Source organism: Echeneis naucrates, chromosome 1, assembly GCF_900963305.1.
Source record: "Echeneis naucrates chromosome 1, fEcheNa1.1, whole genome shotgun sequence".
Lineage (NCBI taxonomy): Eukaryota > Metazoa > Chordata > Actinopteri > Carangiformes > Echeneidae > Echeneis > Echeneis naucrates.
Genome location: NC_042511.1, coordinates 25,282,271 through 25,303,145, shown reverse-complemented (window position 1 = coordinate 25,303,145; position 20,875 = coordinate 25,282,271).

Below are 20,875 nucleotides of genomic sequence, written 5' to 3'. Positions count from 1 at the left end.
TCCTCTCCTTACAGGCCAAATCAGGCCACGCCATCTAACCAGGTCCCCCTCTCTCCTAGTGTCAATACAGCACCGGCCCTTTGCACTACTCTCTCTTCGCCTACTTCTCCTTCTGTACCAGATCAAATTCAACCTCTCCTCCCCTCCTCACCCCATCCACTGCTCTCTTCTCCTCCTATCCCCACCCATTTACCAGGCTCCTCCCCTTTCCCCTCACATTCTAATCTCTTGGACCCCTCTACAACGCAGGATCCCTCCATTTCCAGCCTTTTGCCCTCACCGGAGCATCACCCGACAGGCCTAATCAATAACAACAACTCCCCTTCCTCCCCATCTTCTTCACCTCACTCTGCTGAACCTGACACCTCTATGGTTACTGTCTCATCTCCCTGCACCACCCTCACTAACCCCATAGCTGCCACACAGGCTCCCCCTAATCCCACCCTCTTCAGACCCACCCTCCATATTGCACGATCTGCCCGCAAAATCCAGGACTGGTTTTTCAAACCTATTAAACCAATCCTGATCCTCGGGGACTCAAATATCAATAGAATACCGGCCCACCCTCATCCCCATATCCAACTGGACAGCTATCCTGGTGCTAATGCCTACCATTTCCTTAAAGTCCTGGAAAAGTGCAATCCACTCCCCCACGTCAAGACAGTCATCTTTTCAGTGGGCATCAATAACAAGGACCAGGACCCCAGGCAGACCACCACCAAACAACTCAGGTCTCTATTCCGTGTGGCCAGATCGACCTTCCCCAATGCAGATGTGTACTTCCCCATTATGAATTTTTCACCTCACCTCAGTTTGTCACAGAAAAACAATCTCAAATTAGTCAACAATATTATGGCTACCCATGTTCCCATACTCACAGAAATCCCTCACGACACTTTCCATACTGAAAAAGACAATATTCACTGGACCCCAGCCACAGCCAAGCAGATATTTGAAAACTGGCTCACTCAACTAAATTTACCATAAGACCTAAGCCCAACCCGGACACACACACACATCCCACACAGCTTCCAAGGGACCTGGACTGGAACTCCTCTTCCAACCTCCTTAACTTAGCCACCCTCTTCACACCCTCCACACCTCAACGACAACTTCTGGAGAGGGGGCTCTCCTTCATCCCACGACCCACCCGTTTTGACCGGGAGGAACTACAAAGGGATCTTCACCATTTCCATAGACGTGTTAAACTCATTGACTATTTCCACCCAACTAAAGACTACCGTCACATTCCATTTACCCACCCGTCTCACTGGCAACCTGAATACGACTCACTTCACCCATATACAAAAACTTTCATCCGTAACAACAGACGAGCCTTGCAACGTTACCGACCCCCGACGGACATCCCCGACAACCTAACAGTTACGGAACGCAGGGCACTGACAGACCTCACCCGCAACCCAAATATCATCATTAAACAGGCTGACAAAGGTTCAAAAACGGTCATTATGGACAGACAACACTATCTTCTGGAGGCTAACCGTCAACTTAACAACAACAACCACTACAGACCACTGGACGACACTATTCAACCCCAAACTCAGACCAAACTTAGGAATATCATACAGACATTATACAACAAAAAATATATTACAGCCAAACAAAGAGACTTTCTCTACGGACCCAATAACCCACGACCACGCTACTTTTACCTGCTCCCTAAGATCCATAAAGAACCTCACACCTGGACCATTCCCTTTGTAGTCCCTCCTGGCAGACCAATAGTTTCTGACTGTAACAGTACCACTTACCACATATCACAATATATAGACCACTTCCTAGGCCCCCTCTCCACACAACATCCCAGCTACATCAAAGATACATATCATTTCCTGGACATCATCAGATCCGTAACCGTTCCTAATACAGCTTACCTTTTTACAATAGACATTGATAGTCTCTACACCAACATCGACACTCAACTCGGACTTCAGGTACTATCTGCTATCTTCAAGAAACACCCTGACTCCAATAGACCGGACAAGGAACTCCTTCAATTGATCGAACTCTGCTTGACCAATAATGACTTTCTATTTAACAACCAATTCTATTTACAGATCCACGGAACAGCCATGGGCCAAAGATTTGCTCCCTCCTATGCAAATCTATACATGAGCGAGTGGGAGCGAGAAGCCTTATCCAAATGTCCCCTCCAACCCACCCTCTACCTCAGATTTCTGGATGATATTTTTGGTATTTGGCCCCATGAACTTTCTTCATTCACGGACTTCATACACATTCTCAATAACCATCATCCATCAATTTCTGTTAAATACATAATAAATGCCACACATATCAACTTTTTAGACACCACAGTTTTTTTCAGGCCATTCAACACTACTCACAACTTTCTCCAGACAAAAGTTTATTTCAAACCTACAGATACACACGCCTTGCTTCACAAAGCAAGCTATCATCCCAAACATACATTTAAGGGCACCATCAAATCCCAAATCATCCGCTTTTTTCGTCTCAGTTCCAGTATTCATGACTTCCACAGTGCCACCAGTATTCTTTTCCGCAGCCTCCGTCTCAGAGGCTATTCCAAACGCTTCCTCCGCTCCATCAAATATGACACCTTGGCCTCTCTCGCTCCCGCTCGCTCATGGCCCAACCCCCCTCATCCACTCCAGGTCCCCCTACAGGAGCCGTCTCCGGACCCATCCCCTGACTGGACCACTGACTCACACCACCCCTTCCCTCACCCTGACCCTAACCTTAACCACCTCCCCGACCCCATCCCTCACCTTAACCGCCCCCCTTTCATCTACCCTGACCAGGGTTGCTACTCTCCCCCTCCCCCTCCTAACCTTAACCCTATCCCTCAACCCAACCCTTCCTCTAACCCTAACCTCATCCCTCAACCCAACCCTTCCTCTAACCTTAACCGTTCCCCACCCTCTGTCTCTCTGCATAACCCTCACACTATTTCCTTTTCTGACCCTAACCTTAACCCTCTACCCCCTACCTTTAATCCTAACCCCAACCCCCCAACCCCCCACCCTAACCAGGGTCTGTATCCTTTTCTATCCCTTTACCCCAATCCTAACCCTCAGGCCTCTCCTACCCCTAACCCTAACCACCCTCCTTCCTCCCTACCTGATCCCCATCCCCACTCTGACCTTCCCAAGCCCGGAGACGGCCTCCACCCACTTTCCTTACACACACACACAACCCATCACTCCTCTCCTCCTCCCCCTTCACCTCACCTCATCCCTTTTGTTTCCACCTTCTCACATAGGATCACAGGGCTACATCGTATCATTAAACACAACTTCCCCGTCCTTCAGGCTCGACACCCGGCTTTTCATAACCATAGAATCATTTCAGCTTACAGAAAACATAAGAACCTTCAGTCCATCCTCACCACAGCCAAGTTCTCTGACCATAGACCCACATCTTCATTGCAACATTCTCACCATTATAAAAATAGAAAATTTATCCATAATCCCCACACCAACTCCGGACACCCTACACTTGGTTCTCCTTCTCTCACCACCACTAATGCAGTATATATCATCACCTGCACCCTCTGCAATAAGCATTATATAGGCGAAACCAAGCATTCTATCCACACCCGCCTCTCCCAGCATTTGTACAACATTGGGGAGGGCCGACTGGCCACCCCCTTGGTACAACACTTCCAAACACACCCTTCAACCCACCTCATCATCTCTGGACTTGAAAATAATGACTGTTGGACCATTGGGCAGAGGAGGAGGGCGGAACGGATTTGGATCCACAGGCTCGGGACCACCGTGCCAGGAGGCCTCAACGCTGCCTAAAGCCCACCAGGCTTCCGGACTCCTGGTGCGATCGTCCCGGGCCTGGGCCCTATTATTGACCACAGGACTCCCCTTCCTCATCCCCCACACAGCAACTCAGATTTCACACTACTCCCTATTTCTCCAGGAGCTTCATCTGAGACCTGTCCTTCATTTTCTTAATAAAATTCTTTAAATATAACAGGCCTCTCTTGATTTTATCTATTCTTATACACAAGACTAAGACTAAAAATTCCAATGCATGTTCTAATATTTTAATTTTATATTACTTTTTGCATCTTAGCACTTATTTTATATGATTATTAACCCAGCACTTATTTTATATTATATATGCATGTTTCTTTGATAATTCTATGTTTTTAGCACTTATTATTATAGAATTATTTTACCCTTTTGTATTATGCTTGTTGCTTCCTTTTTTTTATTATCATAGCACTTATTTTAGCATGTTGCTTGCATCCCCTTCTTTTTTAGCACTTATCTCATGCATTTTTAGTCTAGTCTTTGTCCTGCTTTTTTACTTTTTCTATTTCTAGCCTCCCCACTTACCTCCATCTTGTCTCAGCTCTTCCTCCATTTTGATTCCTGTGACCCGGACTGGGGTGGACTGTCACCATCATCACCAACATATTAACATACAATTTCATTTCATGTTTATTATTCTCATTATCACACTCATAATAAATTGCCGCGTTTTATTTTCTCTCCACCCTGGTCGTTCTTTTTCAATTGGGACATTGTCCCCCTCCATGGGCCTCCGTCCCTTCCTCTGCCTTGCTGGTCTGCCTGGGATTTGAACCCTGGTCCTCCGCTTCGGGGTCCTCGACGGGCTGTCTGCACCACAGCAACGGCCTCCTGTCTGTCCTCCCATGGTCATCCCACTTTCAATAGCAGTAATCAACTATTTAATTTTTTTTTTTTTTTTTTTTTTTTTTTTACGCAGATCAGCCTCCATATTTTATCAATCCTCCAGCATAATGATGGCTTTTTCTGGCCTTTGGCCCAGCCCTGGCCCTATCTCTGTCAGAGCGTTCCTCCTGGGGCTTGAACCCTGTTCCTCTGGTCCGGGGTCCTCCGTCCTTCATCTGCACCACAGCACTGCTTCTTGTTCACCCTCCCAAGGTCATCCTATCTCCAATAACAGCCATCTACACCCAAAAAAAATTTATTTAGTTTCCGCTTCTACAATTCTACCAGTTCTTCAGCACAGTTGGCCAGTGCAATATTAATTTTAATTAACCCATAACCCTAACCCAACCCCAACCCTAACCCTAACCCTAACCCTAACCCTAACCCTAACCCTAACCCTAACCCTAACCCTAACCCCCCTACCTTAACCTTAACCACCTTACCCACCTGACTGGTTAACCCCCTAAACTTAACCCTAACCTTAACCTTTGACCTTAACCCCCCTACCTTAACCCTAACGACCTTACCTGTTTGACTCATTAACCCCCGACCTTTACCCTAACCCTAACAACCCGACTTCCCATTCCCTAACCTTAATTATCACCATCTATCAAACCAATCTTCCATTTCCTAACCCTAACTTTATTTCCTCCCCCCATCTACCATCTGGAATCCCACTATTCCCCTCACTCTTCTCCCCCATTCCAATTTTGACCTTTACTAGCCCCCCTTACCAGTTCATCACTCTATCACCCCTAATACAAGCCTCCAGGACCTCTGTGCTCAACCTCCTACCACTGTCATTGCATCATTTTTATATTACTGACTCTTTTAAGTTTTTTATTATTTTACTTGTTCTCTTATGTATGCCTATTAAAATTATTAAACTTACAATGTTGGTGTTTTTCTGCAAGTCGCCCATTACAATATTTCTGTTTTTTAACTCATTATCATTACTATTCTCTGCTTTCCAGCCTTTAATTAAATCATATTTTCATTCTATATGGAGACTCACCCTTATAATTTGTGTCATCATTATTATTTCTTTTATTATTACACCTTTAATTATAAGTATAGCCTCACTTAACTTTATGTTTCCAACCATCTCCATCAACATGTAGATCTGGGCAGTTCTCACCACATTAACTAAAAAATGTTTTTTTCATTTTGTTTTGTTTCTTTTGGGATTGGAGGACTGGGGGCCCTCTGGGGATTTGAACCCTGGTCTCCCGGCTCTTGGTCCTCTGCCCTTTGGCTGAGCTATATTCTTAGCTGATAAGCATGTATCAGAACAACATCTCAAGCTGACCCTATACAGGATCCAAGAAACCATAACTATATTAACCCAACCCTTTTTTTTTTTTTTTTTTTTTTTTTTTTTTTTTTTCTCCTTCCTTTCTCTCCAATATGAATGTGTTGGGCTTGTGGGCGTGCTGCTCGTGACATTGTGGGAGGTTTTGTGCTGCTGCCGCAGCCGGGACTTGAACCCTGCCCGACGGGGCCCCGGTCTGCTGCTTTGCAGGTTGACTATAGGAGACTGAGAGAACGAAGGGGGATGCTACGTTTTACTCCAAAAAAGAAAAAGAAATAATCCAAAAAAAAGAAAAAAACTCTTTGATACATCCCAACCCTCACCCTCTGACAGTTAGGCCAGTGCACTTAATTTCAGCAGAAATATAATCTACACTAACCCTAACCCAACCCTGACCTAGCCCGTGCCAACTGTCTAAATCACCTATACTGGACCTATGAGCTGACCGGGACTTGAACCCCCGCTCTTCTACCGGAGGACAAACGCCATAACCTGGAAGCCACAGAAGACGACAAGCTTGGCTCACAGATCTTCAGACTAACTCCTCAGCTCCACTTCTGGTCATAACCACACCTCATTTCCTGGTTCCCAACCCCCTCCTCAGAAACAACCAATCACATATACACACAGATAGTTTCCCTCCAATTTCACATTTGAACTGACCAATCACAACACAACACCTACATAGGGATAAGAAACTATATATACACCCAGTCTGTCTCATTCACTTCTTTCCCTCTGATGAAGCAACACACCTTGCGAAACGTCAGGGAACTCATGCTCCTTTTTATACGACCATATTCCTGAATTTTAAACACTACAGAGCATATCAGCTCTGTTGTTGGTATTTTATTTATTTTTAGTTTCTTTTAACTAATAAAGATAGTTTTTAGCCACCGTTGGGGACTCCAGGCCTTCAGAGGAGGCCCTCTTCCAGCAACTGAACTGCTTTTCTACTAACCTGGACTCAGGCTCTTATCTTCCAGTAGCAATGTGAGACCTCACGCACCTAAAACCTACCAGGAACGCCGAGCCAGAACTACTAGAACCTCTGGACCACCTCCATCCTCAAATAAGGTAGGAGTTTCCTTCTCTGACTGATAACTATCTTTTACAGGAATTGCTGGTATACACAGGAGCTGCTGAAATGTTTGGACAGACACACCATAGAACACATACACATAATTACACACCACAACCATATAGAACACACAACACACACTACAATAACAACACACTAAACGCTCCTCATACACACATCACTTATAGGACACCAAACACACCTCATACACTTACTCCCAATACACTTCAGCACAACGCAGACACACACACACACATACATACACACACAGAAACACAGTAACACATACCAACCCAACGTCAACTTCACCACCATATACCCAACCACCGGACCAGGAAACAAGACGCATCAGCAAGCTATACTTCAAACTGATACAAGCCACACACCACCTCCGGATAATTAATAATGCAATTTCCACCAAGACCTTCCCACCCGGCATGCTGAGACAATCTACTCGCCTCACCAACTTCATCAGGCCCGCAGCACCATCAGAAGAGACCACTGCAAAAGTCACAGACAACACCACCACCTGGATGCAAAATAATATGATTATTCTCAAAGACCATTACACGTCTCTCATGTCCTCCTTCAACAATATACCCAAGAATCTACAAGCTTTTCAGATCGCCACCGGATGGGCCAAGAAGAGATTCCATAACAGACTATCCCCCACCACTCTCCATACAGTGGAACACCACATTGGTATATCTCAGCCAAATCCACAAGCATCTCAACAGCCCCCAAATCCCCCTCCTCCCCCTCCCCCCCCTTCTTCCTCATCTTAACCTAACCCAAGGACATGATGATGAACCTTCCTCACACATGTCACCTTCAATTCCTCCCTCCCTCCCTCAACAACCAAAACTAAGACGAGAACACCGGCTCCCCTCCATCCCAGAAGCTCCAGAAGAAGATTTCCCAGAACTCCCACCAGCAACAGCCCCGGATCAACTTTCTCACTGCTTTGGTACAGGTAACCCATCTACAGAAGAGCTCACAACCCAGAACCACTCCACCCAATCCACAAACGCTCCATCACCTGCCCTTAACCAAGCAATAATTTTACAACCAAACCTTCCCCAGGAAACTCCCGAGATGACCCTGATAACTGGCTCCCCCTCCTTTCCACTTCCCCAATCCGGGAAGAAACCTGGTCTACTCCCGACACCTACCCTCAACGCACATACACAATCATCCATACGCCCTTACATGTCAAATCTTCCAATCTACACCCGACCTAAGACACCCCAACTAGGACGACACACCGGTCTGATAACAACTGCAACCAACCATATACAGACCCAGACCCCAGGACAACACCAGAAGGAACTGCCAACAGACAGCGGACACCAACCACCTATCATACCAACAGAGACAGCTCTACAAACACCACCCTGGGACCCCTCTGAGATTAAACGGCCACTAGAAGACCCCAAAACATCGACTCCATTACCACCCGGAACAATAAAGATCCACTCAATTACCCAGACCACTACACAAGGAGGAAATACCTCCAGGACCCCGGACTTTCAACTTTCATCCATTTCATCCACCACTCCAGAGCTTCCCCATATTAATAATCTCCAACCCCTCCCCACTCCTTCCTCCCCTCCACTTCAACCTCAGGACTCAACAACTTCGGGCACGTCTCCTACAACTATCCCCAGGACATACAGAATAGAAGCCATGATACATCCTCCCCCTCCCGTGATTTTACCAGAACTAGAACCTGAAACTACACCGGGACATCTCCAGACAATCTGGCCTACTAATCTCACCACAAGATCCAACTCACATATTTCTGTAATCACCCCTGACAACATTCTCCCCCTCTCTCCAGCAGATGGTGCCAGTGGCCAAGCAGACAAACAGGAAAAACAGATCCCTGTAATGGAAGAGATGGGTAAAAAAATGATGAATGGGCCCCCAAAAGTCACTATGACTGATATCACGACCCTATCTGAACCCTCTCTTAACCAAGAAATTGATGCAGGGATCTCAACCTCCTGTCTGCCCACACCACAAACTGATATTCAAGCTAACCCACAACAGACTACACCATTACTACCTGAAACAAACATGATTCTCCCCTCCCCCATAAAACAGAAACCCACTTACCACCTCGCCAGACCAAACCGGAAACTGCAAGACTGGTCCTTCAAACCACGCAAACCGGTAATAATCCTGGGGGATTCAAATATTAACAGAATCCCATCATACAACAACCCCAATATTCAAATGGACAGTTATCCTGGAGCAAATCTTTATCATTTCTGGAAAATCTGTGAAAAAACCATTACCAACCCCACGGTTAAGATCGTCGTTTTTTCCATCGGATTAAATAACCGGGACCAGGATGCCAAACAGACCTCTATCAAACAGCTCAAGACTTTAGCCAAACAAGCTCGCTCCACCTTCCCCAATGCTGACATTTACTTCCCTATCATCAATTACTCATCCAACCTCACCTTGAAGCAACAAGCAAATCTCAAACTCCTCAATAATACCATTGCCACACACTTCTCATTCCTCGCGGAAATTCCTCACGATACTTTTAAAACTGAACCGGACAACATCCATTGGACCCCTACAACTGCTGCAGCCATCTTCCAATACTGGTGTAAACAATTAAATTTATAGTTACACCAGAACCGACCCAGGACCCCCACTACCAACACCCGGACCCCATTACAACATCCTCATTTACCCCTCATCCTACTTCTCATTCTACTACAACTCAACAACTGGGATCCAATTCCACTTCAAACATCTGCAACCTCTCCAAACTTCTGACCCTCTCTCCTGCACAAACATCACTCCTGGAAAAAGGACTCTCCTTTATCCCACGCCCCACCAAATTGGACCGACAGGGACTTCATAGGGACCTCCATGATTATCATAGACGACTCAAACTTCTGGACCACTTTCATTCCAAACCGGATTCTCATCACACCCCCTTCACTGGAACATCTACCTGGGAACCAGACACCTCCCACGTCCACAATATCGTCACAAAACTCATCAAGCTGGATCAAATAGCCCTCAGAACTTACAAAACCCGGACGGATACACCCGATAATCTTTCACCTCCCGAACGTCAAGCTCTCTCACAACTCATCAAGAACCCCAATATTATTATTAAACCAGCGGATAAAGGATCCCAAATTGTAATTTTGGACAAACAACAATACTTACTGGAAGCCCACCGTCAACTTTCTGATACCAAATACTATAAAAAAACTGGACCACAGTCTTCAAAACACTACAACACTGGTAATCCATGAAATTTTGGATACGCTCTACCGGAAGAAATATATTACAGCAAAACAAAAAAACTACTTATCTGGACCTAACAACCCACGACCACGACAGTTCTACCTACTTCCCAAAATTCACAAAGACCCCCGTACATGGACCATCCCCTATGAAGTCCCCCCCGGAAGACCCATAGTCTCAGATTGCAGCAGCCCCACATACAATATCTCCCAGTATATAGACTACTTTCTCGGACCAATTTCTACCAAACATCCCAGCTATATTAAGGACACTTATCACTTCATCGACACCATCCGGCCCATGGTCGTCCCCAACCACGCTCATCTCTTCACAATTGATATCAACAGTCTTTACACTAACATCAACACCGATCTAGGACTCAAAGCCGTACAGACGGTCTTCTCCAGATATCCGGACAGAAACCGCCCTGACCAAGAAATTCTACAGTTACTCAACTTATGTCTTCAGAACAATGACTTCACCTTCAACAATCAATACTATCTCCAGGTAAACGGGACGGCCATGGGCCACAGATATGCACCCTCATACGCAAACATCTATATGAGTGAGTGGGAGCGGGAGGCCTTACCGAAATGTACACATCAACCACTTTTTTTTCTCAGATATCTGGATGACATCATCGGTGCTTGGACACATGACCTAAACCTCTTTCAGGACTTTGTCCAAACCCTCAATAACCATCATCCTTCCATTACAGTCACACACACCATAGATCCGAGCCAGATTAATTTTCTCGATACTACAGTTTTTTTTCAACCAATCAACTCTAACACATAAAATCATGCTAACCAAAGTCTATTTTAAATCCACAGATACTCATGCACTTCTACATAAACATAGTTATCACCCAAAACACACATTTCAGGGTATAGTCAAATCACAACTCATCCGTTTCCATAGGATATCATCTACTCCACATGACTTTCACATAGCCACCCGCACATTATTCAATAGTCTCAGACACAGGGGATACAGCAAACGTTTCCTTAGAAAGATAAAAAATATGACCTTGGCCTCCTTAGCTCCCACTCACTCTTCACAACAGGCCACAATTCCTGCAGCTACCTCCTTCATTCACCACACACAAATCAATACAATAGCACCACCTACGGGACCGCAAGGGACTCACCTCCGGGCATCCCTCACCTCTCAAACTCCCCCGGCCTTCAATCTGAACCAGAACTCACAACCACGCCTCTCAAACCTGGATAAGGACCCTTATACCCCACCGGACACTGGAGATCCTCACACCGGAAGACAGTTAATTCCTCTCATCTCGACCTTTTCACATAGAATTACACCCCTACTGTATACTATTAGAAAAAATTTCAATAAAATGCAATCGTCCCACCCTCCCCTCCAAAACTACAACATCATTTCAGCTTACAGACGGAACAAAAACCTCAGAGACTCCCTGGTCCATTCGACTTTCTCCAACCCGAACCAAGCACCCGGATCCCAGCACAGCAAATATTACCGGAACAGGAAATTCATAATCAATCCTTACAGCAACAGGACCAACCCCATTCATCACTGTCTTTCCCTTACTTCTAGCAATTTAGTATACATTAATCACATGTACTTTTTGTAATAAACATTATGTCGGCGAAACTAAACATCCCCTTCTCACCAGACTTCGTCAACATCTATACAATATCAGAACGGCCAAACTCACAACTGCCCTAGTGACACACTTTCAGACTCATCCCCCGGACAACCTCATCATCACCGGATTGGAAGCTCAGCATTACTGGACCACGGCACAAAGGAAAAGAGCTGAAAAAATATGGATACATAAACTTGGCACCACAACACCCAGAGGACTCAATGACATTAACTACAGGAACTCCTCCACTTGCAATAGCCCAGCAGCAACACATCACACATCCACTTCCTCCTCTTTAGCACCCCTACAGGACAATGAACTTTCCACACTCTGACAACCCCTCCCCTCCTTACTCCCTCATCTCAACCCTCATTACCTTATCACACTGACCTCCCCACTTATACTCTATCAATTGGACTTGACCCTCTTTTCCTAACCCTTTATGCATTCAGGTATTTATTTATTATATATATATAAAACCCCCCCCCCCCCCTTTTTTTTTTTTTTTTTTTTTTTTTTTCTTACCCTCGGGCCAAGACCTATATCTCTTCTATCGCACGTATCCCACAAAAATTGAAGCCAGATATAGCTTAACAGCTAAATACCTACCCTACATTCAACAGACCTGGGTTCGATTCCCCAGGAGGACAAAAAATGTCTTTCTCATACTACAGCAGATGTATCCAGTTTTTACTAACCTCCTGCATGTATTTTAGAATTTTAATTTATTGCACTTACCTGCATGCCTTTTATCATTTTTTTAAAGCACTTATACCGCCTTGCATGTTCTTGGATTATTTACCTTCCTCTATTTTTTATAGTACTTGATTTTACCAGCCTATTCCAATCTTCTAGCACTTATACTATAGCACTTCCTGATTAGCACTTTTACAATGTTGACGACTTTTATTTATTATTATTATAATTATTTATTTTAATTAGTCATCCTGGGCGTCGAAGAGGAAAACCCCTCCCAATTTTTTTTTTTTTTTTTTTTTTTTTTTTTTTTTTTTTATTAATTATTCTATCAATTGGTCCTTTTATTCTCCTAACCCTAACCCTAACCCCCCTACCCTAACCTTAACCACCTTACCCACCTGACTGGTTAACCCCCTAAACTTAACCCTAACCTTAACCTTTGACCTTAACCCCCCTACCTTAACCTTAACCACCTTACCCACCTGACTGGTTAACCCCCTAAACTTAACCCTAACCTTAACCTTTGACCTTAACCCCCCTACCTTAACCCTAACCACCTTACCTGTTTGACTCGTTAACCCCCGACCTTCACCCTAACCCTAACAACCCGACTTCCCATTCCCTAACCTTAATTATCACCATCTATCAAACCAATCTTCCATTTCCTAACCCTAACTTTATTTCCTCCCCCCATCTACCATCTGGAATCCCACTATTCCCCTCACTTTTCTCCCCCATTCCAATTTTGACCTTTACTAGCCCCCCTTACCAGTTCATCACTCTATCACCCCTAATACAAGCCTCCAGGACCTCTGTGCTCAACCTCCTACCACTGTCATTGCATCATTTTTATATTATTGACTCTTTTAAGTTTTTTATTATTTTACTTGTTCTCTTATGTATGCCTATTAAAATTATGAAACTTACAATGTTGGTGTTTTTCTGCAAGCCGCCCATTACAATATTTCTGTTTTTTAACTCATTATCATTACTATTCTCTGCTTTCCAGCCTTAATTAAATCATATTTTCATTCTATATGGAGACTCACCCTTATAATTTGTGTCATCATTATTATTTCTTTTATTATTACACCTTTAATTATAAGTATAGCCTCACTTAACTTTATGTTTCCAACCATCTCTCACATGTAGATCTGGGCAGTACTCACCACATTAACTAAAAAATGGTTTTTTTTCATTTTGTTTTGTTTCTTTTGGGATTGGAGGACTGGGGGCCCTCTGGGGATTTGAACCCTGGTCTCCCGGCTCTTGGTCCTCTGCCCTTTGGCTGAGCTATATTCTTAGCTGATAAACATGTATCAGAACAACATCTCAAGCTGACCCTATACAGGATCCAAGAAACCATAACTATATTAACCCAACCCTCTTCTTTTTTTTTTTTTTTTTTTTTTTTTTTTTTTTTTTTTTTTTTTTTTTCCCTTCCTTTCTCTCCAATATGAATGTGTTGGGCTTGTGGGCGTGCTGCTCGTGACATTGTGGGAGGTTTTGTGCTGCTGCCGCAACCGGGACTTGAACCCTGCCCGACGGAGCCCCGGTCTGCTGCTTTGCAGGTTGACTATAGGAGACTGAGAGAACGAAGGGGGATGCTACGTTTTACTCCAAAAAAGAAAAAGAAATAATCAAAAAAAAGAAAAAAACTCTTTGATACATCCCAACCCTCACCCTCTGACAGTTAGGCCAGTGCACTTAATTTCAGCAGAAATATAATCTACACTAACCCTAACCCAACCCTGACCTAGCCCGTGCCAACTGTCTAAATCACCTATACTGGACCTATGAGCTGACCGGGACTTGAACCCCCGCTCTTCTACCGGAGGACAAACGCCATAACCTGGAAGCCACAGAAGACAACAAGCTTGGCTCACAGATCTTCAGACTAACTCCTCAGCTCCACTTCTGGTCATAACCACACCTCATTTCCTGGTTCCCAACCCCCTCCTCAGAAACAACCAATCACATATACACACAGATAGTTTCCCTCCAATTTCACATTTGAACTGACCAATCACAACACAACACCTACATAGGGATAAGAAACTATATATACACCCAGTCTGTCTCATTCACTTCTTTCCCTCTGATGAAGCAACACACCTTGCGAAACGTCAGGGAACTCATGCTCCTTTTTATACGACCATATTCCTGAATTTTAAACACTACAGAGCATATCAGCTCTGTTGTTGGTATTTTATTTATTTTTAGTTTCTTTTAACTAATAAAGATAGTTTTTAGCCACCGTTGGGGACTCCAGGCCTTCAGAGGAGGCCCTCTTCCAGCAACTGAACTGCTTTTCTACTAACCTGGACTCAGGCTCTTATCTTCCAGTAGCAATGTGAGACCTCACGCACCTAAAACCTACCAGGAACGCCGAGCCAGAACTACTAGAACCTCTGGACCACCTCCATCCTCAAATAAGGTAGGAGTTTCCTTCTCTGACTGATAACTATCTTTTACAGGAATTGCTGGTATACACAGGAGCTGCTGAAATGTTTGGACAGACACACCATAGAACACATACACATAATTACACACCACAACCATATAGAACACACAACACACACTACAATAACAACACACTAAACGCTCCTCATACACACATCACTTATAGGACACCAAACACACCTCATACACTTACTCCCAATACACTATCAGCACAACGCAGACACACACACACACATACATACACACACAGAAACACAGTAACACATACCAACCCAACGTCAACTTCACCACCATATACCCAACCACCGGACCAGGAAACAAGACGCATCAGCAAGCTATACTTCAAACTGATACAAGCCACACACCACCTCCGGATAATTAATAATGCAATTTCCACCAAGACTTTCCCACCCGGCATGCTGAGACAATCTACTCGCCTCACCAACTTCATCAGGCCCGCAGCACCATCAGAAGAGACCACTGCAAAAGTCACAGACAACACCACCACCTGGATGCAAAATAATATGATTATTCTCAAAGACCATTACACGTCTCTCATGTCCTCCTTCAACAATATACCCAAGAATCTACAAGCTTTTCAGATCGCCACCGGATGGGCCAAGAAGAGATTCCATAATAGACTATCCCCCACCACTCTCCATACAGTGGAACACCACATTGGTATACCTCAGCCAAATTCACAAGCATCTCAACAGCCCCCAAATCTCCCTCCTCCCCCTCCCCCCCTTCTTCCTCATCTTAACCTAACCCAAGGACAGGAGGATGAACCTTCCTCACACATGTCACCTTCAATTCCTCCCTCCCTCCCTCAACAACCAAAACTAAGACGAGAACACCGGCTCCCCTCCATCCCAGAAGCTCCAGAAGAAGATTTCCCAGAACTCCCACCAGCAACAGCCCCGGATCAACTTTCTCACTGCTTTGGTACAGGTAACCCATCTACAGAAGAGCTCACAACCCAGAACCACCCCACCCAATCCACAAACGCTCCATCACCTGCCCTTAACCAAGCAATAATTTTACAACCAAACCTTTCCCAGGAAACTCCCGAGATGACCCTGATAACTGGCTCCCCCTCCTTTCCACTTCCCCAATCCGGGAAGAAACCTGGTCTACTCCCGACACCTACCCTCAACGCACATACACAATCATCCATACGCCCTTACATGTCAAATCTCCCAATCTACACCCGACCTAAGACACCCCAACTAGGACGACACACCGGTCTGATAACAACTGCAACCAACCATATACAGACCCAGACCCCAGGACAACACCAGAAGGAACTACCAACAGACAGCGGACACCAACCACCTATCATACCAACAGAGACAGCTCTACAAACACCACCCTGGGACCCCTCTGAGACTAAACGGCCACTAGAAGACCCCAAAACATCGACTCCATTACCACCCGGAACAATAAAGATCCACTCAATTATCCAGACCACTACACAAGGAGGAAATACCTCCAGGACCCCGGACTTTCAACTTTCATCCATTTCATCCACCACTCCAGAGCTTCCCCATATTAATAATCTCCAACCCCTCCCCACTCCTTCCTCCCCTCCACTTCAACCTCAGGACTCAACAACTTCGGGCACGTCTCCTACAACTATCCCCAGGACATACAGAATAGAAGCCATGATACATCCTCCCCCTCCCGTGATTTTATCAGAACTAGAACCTGAAACTACACCGGGACATCTCCAGACAATCTGGCTTACTAATCTCACCACAAGATCCAACTCACATATTTCTGTAATCACCCCTGACAACATTCTCCCCCTCTCTCCAGCAGATGGTGCCAGTGGCCAAGCAGACAAACAGGAAAAACAGATCCCTGTAATGGAAGAGATGGGTAAAAAAATGATGAATGGGCCCCCAAAAGTCACTATGACTGATATCACGACCCTATCTGAACCCTCTCTTAACCAAGAAATTGATGCAGGGATCTCAACTTCCTGTCTGCCCACACCACAAACTGATATTCAAGCTAACCCACAACAGACTACACCATTACTACCTGAAACAAACATGATTCTCCCCTCTCCCATAAAACAGAAACCCACTTACCACCTCGCCAGACCAAACCGGAAACTGCAAGACTGGTCCTTCAAACCACGCAAACCGGTAATAATCCTGGGGGATTCAAATATTAACAGAATCCCATCATACAACAACCCCAATATTCAAATGGACAGTTATCCTGGAGCAAATCTTTATCATTTCTGGAAAATCTGTGAAAAAACCATTACCAACCCCACGGTTAAGATCGTCGTTTTTTCCATCGGATTAAATAACCGGGACCAGGATGCCAAACAGACCTCTATCAAACAGCTCAAGACTTTAGCCAAACAAGCTCGCTCCACCTTCCCCAATGCTGACATTTACTTCCCTATCATCAACTACTCATCCAACCTCACCTTGAAGCAACAAGCAAATCTCAAACTCCTCAATAATACCATTGCCACACACTTCTCATTCCTCGCGGAAATTCCTCACGATACTTTTAAAACTGAACCGGACAACATCCATTGGACCCCTACCACTGCTACAGCCATCTTTCAATACTGGTGTAAACAATTAAATTTATAGTTACACCAGAACCGACCCAGGACCCCCACTACCAACACCCGGACCCCATTACAACATCCTCATTTACCCCTCATCCTACTTCTCATTCTACTACAACTCAACAACTGGGATCCAATTCCACTTCAAACATCTGCAACCTCTCCAAACTTCTGACCCTCTCTCCTGCACAAACATCACTCCTGGAAAAAGGACTCTCCTTTATCCCACGCCCCACCAAATTGGACCGACAGGGACTTCATAGGGACCTCCATGATTATCATAGACGACTCAAACTTCTGGACCACTTTCATTCCAAACCGGATTCTCATCACACCCCCTTCACTGGAACATCTACCTGGGAACCAGACACCTCCCACGTCCACAATATCGTCACAAAACTCATCAAGCTGGATCAAATAGCCCTCAGAACTTACAAAACCCGGACGGATACACCCGATAATCTTTCACCTCCCGAACGTCAAGCTCTCTCACAACTCATCAAGAACCCCAATATTATTATTAAACCAGCGGATAAAGGATCCCAAATTGTAATTTTGGACAAACAACAATACTTACTGGAAGCCCACCGTCAACTTTCTGATACCAAATACTATAAAAAACTGGACCACAGTCTTCAAAACACTACAACACTGGTAATCCATGAAATTTTGGATACGCTCTACCGGAAGAAATATATTACAGCAAAACAAAAAAACTACTTATCTGGACCTAACAACCCACGACCACGACAGTTCTACCTACTTCCCAAAATTCACAAAGACCCCCGTACATGGACCATCCCCTATGAAGTCCCCCCCGGAAGACCCATAGTCTCAGATTGCAGCAGCCCCACATACAATATCTCCCAGTATATAGACTACTTTCTCGGACCAATTTCTACCAAACATCCCAGCTATATTAAGGACACTTATCACTTCATCGACACCATCCGGCCCATGGTCGTCCCCAACCACGCTCATCTCTTCACAATTGATATCAACAGTCTTTACACTAACATCAACACCGATCTAGGACTCAAAGCCGTACAGACGGTCTTCTCCAGATATCCGGACAGAAACCGCCCTGACCAAGAAATTCTACAGTTACTCAACTTATGTCTTCAGAACAATGACTTCACCTTCAACAATCAATACTATCTCCAGGTAAACGGGACGGCCATGGGCCACAGATATGCACCCTCATACGCAAACATCTATATGAGTGAGTGGGAGCGGGAGGCCTTACCGAAATGTACACATCAACCACTTTTTTTTCTCAGATATCTGGATGACATCATCGGTGCTTGGACACATGACCTAAACCTCTTTCAGGACTTTGTCCAAACCCTCAATAACCATCATCCTTCCATTACAGTCACACACACCATAGATCCGAGCCAGATTAATTTTCTCGATACTACAGTTTTTTTTCAACCAATCAACTCTACACATAAAATCATGCTAACCAAAGTCTATTTTAAATCCACAGATACTCATGCACTTCTACATAAACATAGTTATCACCCAAAACACACATTTCAGGGTATAGTCAAATCACAACTCATCCGTTTCCATAGGATATCATCTACTCCACATGACTTTCACATAGCCACCCGCACATTATTCAATAGTCTCAGACACAGGGGATACAGCAAACGTTTCCTTAGAAAGATAAAAAATATGACCTTGGCCTCCTTAGCTCCCACTCACTCTTCACAACAGGCCACAATTCCTGCAGCTACCTCCTTCATTCACCACACACAAATCAATACAATAGCACCACCTACGGGACCGCAAGGGACTCACCTCCGGGCATCCCTCACCCCTCAAACTCCCCCGGCCTTCAATCTGAACCAGAACTCACAACCACGCCTCTCAAACCTGGATAAGGACCCTTATATCCCACCGGACACTGGAGATCCTCACACCGGAAGACAGTTAATTCCTCTCATCTCGACCTTTTCACATAGAATTACACCCCTACTGTATACTATTAGAAAAAATTTCAATAAAATACAATCGTCCCACCCTCCCCTCCAAAACTACAACATCATTTCAGCTTACAGACGGAACAAAAACCTCAGAGACTCCCTGGTCCATTCGACTTTCTCCAACCCGAACCAAGCACCCGGATCCCAGCACAGCAAATATTACCGGAACAGGAAATTCATAATCAATCCTTACAGCAACAGGACCAACCCCATTCATCACTGTCTTTCCCTCACTTCTAGCAATTTAGTATACATAATCACATGTACTTTTTGTAATAAACATTATGTCGGCGAAACTAAACATCCCCTTCTCACCAGACTTCGTCAACATCTATACAATATCAGAACGGCCAAACTCACAACTGCCCTAGTGACACACTTTCAGACTCATCCCCCGGACAACCTCATCATCACCGGATTGGAAGCTCAGCATTACTGGACCACGGCACAAAGGAAAAGAGCTGAAAAAATATGGATACATAAACTTGGCACCACAACACCCAGAGGACTCAATGACATTAACTACAGGAACTCCTCCACTTGCAATAGCCCAGCAGCAACACATCACACATCCACTTCCTCCTCTTTAGCACCCCTACAGGACAATGAACTTTCCACACTCTGACAACCCCTCCCCTCCTTACTCCCTCATCTCAACCCTCATTACCTTATCACACTGACCTCCCCACTTATACTCTATCAATTGGACTTGACCCTCTTTTCCTAACCCTTTATGCATTCAGGTATTTATTTATTCATATATATATAAAACCCCCCCCCCCCCCTTTTTTTTTTTTTTTTTTTTTTTTTTTTCTTACCCTCGGGCCAAGACCTATATCTCTTCTATCGCACGTATCCCACAAAAATTGAAGCCAGATATAGCTTAACAGCTAAATACCTACCCTACATTCAACAGACCTGGGTTCGATTCCCCAGGAGGACAAAAAATGTCTTTCTCATACTACAGCAGATGTATCCAGTTTTTACTAACCTCCTGCATGTATTTTAGAATTTTAATTTATTGCACTTACCTGCATGCCTTTTATCATTTTTTTAAAGCACTTATACCGCCTTGCATGTTCTTGGATTATTTCAGCCTATTCCAATCTTCTAGC